This window comes from Punctularia strigosozonata (assembly GCF_000264995.1).
Source record: "Punctularia strigosozonata HHB-11173 SS5 unplaced genomic scaffold PUNSTscaffold_15, whole genome shotgun sequence".
NCBI classification, from domain to species: Eukaryota; Fungi; Basidiomycota; class Agaricomycetes; order Corticiales; family Punctulariaceae; genus Punctularia; species Punctularia strigosozonata.
In genome coordinates, this window is record NW_006767447.1 from 640,707 (window position 1) to 646,706 (window position 6,000).

A 6,000-nucleotide genomic window follows, 5' to 3' on the forward strand; every position below is an offset into this window, starting at 1 on the left:
CCGCATCGCAACGCGATGGACATTCCGGTGAGCATTGACAATGTCACGGATCTCATCGAACGCGCGCTGCTCCGTTGGGCCCCAGCGATAGACTACCTTGTCTCCAGTCAGGCGGTTCAATACATCCATCGGGACACGTATCCCAGCGCATCCGTCTGCGAGGTATCCGACCGCGCCAAGAAAACCGCGAAGGAGATCGCGATTGGTCGGCACATGCCATGTGCGTATCTTCTCAACTTTTACCGGATCAAGCCTGATACCCTTCCGCGACACGATCTGTCCAAGTAATTTGATCTCGTCAGCCAGGAAGTGCATCTTTTTCTCCGACAAGTAAAACTGATTTCTGCGAAGAATGTCGATAACCTGCTTCACGCAACGTACGTGTTCTTCTAGATCATCATTATGCACAATGAGGTCGTCCAGATAGATCTCTAGCCATACCGTTAGGTATGGCGAGAACATGTCTGTCATTACCGCCATGAATGTCGCGATGGCGTTGCAGTCGCCTTGCTGCAACACATGGCTCACCATCGTACCGTCCGGCGTCGCCATCAGTGTGTACTGGACGTCTTCCGGCTCTACTCGAACCTGCTCGTATGCGCCCTCCAAGTCCATTGCCGTGAAATACCGGCTTGCTGCTACGCGACGGCGTATGCCATCCTGATCCGGTAGTGGGGATGCCAGCTTCTCGGTATTGTCATTCCGAGCTCGTAGGTCAACCGTATTCCGCATACCACCTGAGGGCTTGCTGAGAAACATGATAGGAGACGCATTTATGCCGCTCGCGTACTCCCACCGTCCCGACTGCAAGAAAATGTCTCGCTTTGCATTCCACTGTTCGCGAAACCCTTCAGGACACCTAGAGGCACGAAATGGGTATCGCTTCTCCTTATCTATGATAGGAATGCGATGATTTACTCGTCGCAGAGGAGGTAACGTCGTCTCCGCCGCCTTTTGGTACAACGGCGTTGCGTATTCATGGAGCTCCCGCCGGATCTCTTCAATAGACCGTTCGTGAAGCCTTGCAGCCCGCGATGCTAGTATTCCGACATCATCACTGGCTTGCATCAGCTCCGGTTCTTCGGATCCAACGATTATTCGCGACGGATTCAATCCGATCATGATCTTATGCTGCCAGATGAACGGGGTACCGAGGATGAGATCATACCCGTCTATGTTCATGACGTCGAATACACGCGTACACGAGATTCGTGCATACTGTAGTTCGACGGTAGTATAGTAATTTACTTTTGTCTTGGAACCCTGCGCAGCGAGTTGCACGGTGAGCTGATTATCGAGTGGAGTCTTCTGAACCTTCAGCTGTTCAGCAAGGGTGGTCGACATGAAATCGCCGAGAGATCCTGAGTCCAACAACGCACGACATTCATGGCCATTGACTCGTACAGTTATGACTATGGGCCTCGGAACCTTCCGTCCAGAGGTTTTAACTCGGGAGGCGTTGCGTTGAAGGGAGGCAAAGCTGCCAACAGGTGGTTGCTTCACGCGCACTGCCGCCAACCGGCGGTCAACATCCTCGTCTCCCTCTACATCCATCCGGACACTTGCAGCGCGAAACCAGATCGTGTTATCGGCACCCAACATGTAGAGGGTACCATCAATCTCGAACATTTCGCCCTCCACGAGATCATCATCGGAATCGTCTGAGGGAATATTGAATCGTGCACCAGGTGGGTAATCCCCATCTTCAGAGCTTTCATCGCTTCCGGTATTCCCTGCGTCACTCGCCGCATCCACATCTTCAGGATCGACCACCTCCCGAGGAACTCCCCAGTTCCATTCCCAGAGGAAGTCCACATCCTCGAAGCCAGTCTCATCGCGCTCGAATCTCTGAGCCAGCGCGACGAATTCCCTCATGCGTACTCGATACCAATTTACGAAGTCAAAACCACGTCGTATCAGCAACTCATTCGGGATAATAATAGGAAGGTCCCGGCGGGCGTCATTCATAACCCAAGGGGTACGTCCATCCGCTAACAGAGTCATACAGGATGCAATCGCAAACTCATTGGTCCAGATATCCCACAAATGCGGCAGTTGATCGATGCGCGCCTCAACAACAGAACCTATCCGATTGGCAACAGGGTCGCCAAACCGAGAGGATCCTTCGACGAAGGCATCACGTTCAAGCCGATGCTCCCGCACGGCGTCCGGACACACAAAGTAGGGATCGACACCCTGTCGCTCATAAGCATCGCACACAGCCCGGACAGCCGCTGTGATACCACGCGTCCGAAGATAATCCAACATATTGCGATGCCAGTCGACCCGATACGGCGTGTACCAGGTACGTGCTTCCTCCCGGGCCCAACGTCGCTCATCGTACGGTGGTGGGTTCCCCATCGGATCGAGACCATCGTCATGAGCAGGTACCTCATCGACGTCCTGCTCAGACAGTGGATCATCATTATCCTGTAAGCACCATCGAATGGAACCGCACGGCAGCTCATCCATGACCTCTGGATCAGTGACCGGCGCCTCCACTTCATCGTCAAGTTCTTCCTCCTCTGCGAAATTAATCGCATAACTTGTCTTGGCGCCCGGTGCACGTCCCTTTACGTCGCTCTTCACTTGCTGACCCTCAGGACAGTTGCGACTCATGTGTCCAGCCTTATGACACTTGAAACACAAGTTATTCTCAATATGTTCCTTCATTTGGTCTCGCGACAAAGGTGAGCTCCGTTTCGCATTCCTATCCCTCTGCTTCGATGAGTCTTTTTCAGGGCCAGCCCCCGGCGGTGTTCCGCCATCAGAATTCCTTGACGGGTCATTGCCAGGACGGTTCCCGCGACCTTTACCATTTCGGCCGCTTCCACCTCCCGATCCGCCATTGCTGCCACGGCCACCGGGACCGCCGTTATTACCGTGACCACCGCCGCCGCCATGGCCACCACTTCCACCTCCAGGACCTTGCGGCCCCGGGAGCTGATTGCCATTCAACAAACCGCCACGATGAAGGCTATTATTGATGGCGCGTTCGGCGATGATAGCACACTCCAGGACATCCTGGTACGTGTCAATGTCTGGGTGTAATCGATCCCGGTATAGTTCACGACTGATCTCATCATCTAGTCCTTCCCAGAACCGTTGCACGAACTGACGATCTGAAATTTCACCGCCTAGGTCATCACGGAACCCTTCCATCGCGGCCGCATATACCTTTACGGACGACTTGCGCTGGCGCCAGCTCCGCCAGCGCCTGCGAATCTCATTCATGAAGCCATCCGGGAAGCAATAATTGAACAACTCATTGAAAAACTCCCGGACGGTCCACTCCTCAGGACTCTTGACGATCCGTTTGAAGAACTGTTGGGCATTTCCGCTCAGGTAATGTCCAATTTTCGACACATGTCGATCTCTGACAATCATGCCGTCTATTAGGTACTCGACACTTTGTTCAACATACCGTTGATACGCGTCGAGATCTGCTCGACCGTCATATTCCTTCGGAGGTTCAGGCTTTACATTGGGCTTAATTGGTGTTGCCCCCGGTCTTTCAAGGTCACGCGTAGCATATTCCAATTGTTTTAGCTTACGCTCCAACGCTTGACCTAAAGAACTGAGTGGAGATATGAATTGAGAAGGCGGAGCAATTGACGAGCGTCCTCCACGACCATTTCGTCCGAAATCGCTGACCACCGACGGCCGCGCTATACTGAGGCTGTATATACCACTACGGGATCGGCGTTCGTGCAATCCAGTCTCGTCGCCCTCAGAGTTCCTATTTGGCCGTGCATCGTGATCGATTTCGATGCGCTCGGTGCGGTGCCTCATCCTGTCCGGGCCGTGCGCAGTGGGCTGCATGCTCTGTCGCTCAAGCTCAGCGACGCGCGCTGCCTGAGCTTCAACCGTCACCACTAGCTGGCTCATCCTTCCGGCAAGGTCTTCCAGCCTTCGTTCAGCATCCATCTTGGCCCGCTCAGTTTCTGCTCGGGCTCGCTCAGCCTCTTCCTTAGCTCGCTCAGCTTCACGGCGGACTCGCTCAGCTTCTACTCGGGCCTGATTCGCCGTATCGCGCTCTCGTTTGGCCTCTCGTACCTCACGGTTCTTGCCGTCACGGAAATCACTGGCGGACTTACTGGCGCGGGCTATAATATCCTCAATAGGATCTTTCGAAGAGCCTCCCGATGTTTCGCTAGCCGGGGATTGTCCCTTGCGCAGGTCATAGACAGGGTGGAGAGAATTCAGAGCCGCTTTCTGTGCGTTAATATCCAATTCTTCTTCGTCAATTCCCATGTACCTAATGTATTCTGGCACGCTCTCAGAACCAATGTGCGGCGGCACTTCGTGTTCACCACCACTACCAGTGTGCAAGGCTCCTTCGGGCCGTTCGACGCCCTTGCCTTTGTCCACAGGCGTAGGTGTCTCGGGAGAATCTTCTGACTCCGTGTCACTGCCGCGTGATGTATACGACACACGGCGCTTGTCCTTCGATTTCCTAGGATTTTGCGGGACTTCCGGCACCTCAGGTGAGCTAGTCGTAGTCGTGTCGACGTCATCGTCCTTTGTGACTAGGGACGTGTCTTCCAGGTTAGCTAGTGAGGCAAAACTATTCTCATCATTGACGAGTACTCGATTGGATAACACCGGCGACGCGCTATGGCGCCGACGCGGAACCTTGGACCACGACCCGGTGCCGTCACTCGACGGCCCGCCGAATCCACCAATGATGAAGGGCGACGACCCTTTAGACTCACTCATAGAGTCATCAGTCCCTTCGGTGTTGCGCGTCTCTCTGCGCGATGCTCGCCCTCCAGCGGTAGCACCGCTTTGAGCTTCGAGCAAATCTCGTCCCGGGTTCGATGCACTAGGCTCGACCGCCACAGGGACACCTCCCGGGTTCGGTACACCAGGTCCGACCGCCACAGGAGTCATATTAATACCTCCAGGGTTCGGTACACGAGGTCCGACCGCCACAGGAGGGCCTCCAGGGTTCGACGCACGAGGGTCGACCGCCACAGGAGGGCTTCCGCTAGGACCGGACGCCGCCGCGCCCGTCCTGTCGTCAACGTTCGCCACGGGCTGCGAGGGGTTACCAGCAGCCCGCACATCTCTGCGGGTCCACTGACCTGTCAACTCATCTCTAATAGGCATGGTAGTCACAGTGTAGTAGCACAAGTAGCAGGATACTTAGCTTGTCGTCGCAGTATCCGATGTAAGGGCGTGTCCGGGTGATCAAGCCGGACAGTACCTATCCACAGGAGTAAGCAACTTCGAGCGAAGCGAATTACTCACAAGACACTCTCAAAAATATGTGACGAGAGTAAGATCAGAACTGATCAAAGTGCGTTCACACGGTCAGTTTCTCGAGCGGCGCAGTCTGAGAGTTCAAAGTCTCGTTATTGAGCAACTCGAGAAGATACAAAAATGTCGCCCTTCCTCCGTCCAGCCCTAGTGACCATTCTCATGGAAGTATGCCAGCAATTGGCGCAGAAACGTGGTGCACAAGAGCCAGCAGCCAGTTTCAGGTATAAACCCCAGCAGAACGTGCACTGTTTGTGCGGCCAGGAGGTCATGAGGCGGTGCATCACCTGTACTATAAACTACAGCGGTAGCCGGAATGTACGAGTTCGCATAGTACAGCACTACCAAGCCTTAGCCTAGTCCACATATTCCAGCATGTTCAATCAGGCTCAACCCCATTGACGCGCTAAGCGAGCTCAGCAGTCTCGTAAAGATATCCTAGCTACACTGCTGTCGACCTGCCTAATTCGCGTCCTCTTCTCACGTGAGGCCACTGACCATTTCAATATACCCCAGCATGGACTGTGTAGTGACCCGGGTTGCTCGCTCGCGCTACAGGGATATCTATTCATCGACGCCCACGGCAGCCACCATCTCGCGCACATACTCCTGCTGTCTACACTGCCTCTGCCCATCCCGACCCGTTTCTCGCCACACGCACCTATAGGGCCACGACCAGCCCTAGATACTCCGGTAAGCACTGTGTCATCACCAGTTAGCTCGCGCGGGCGAGGCCGG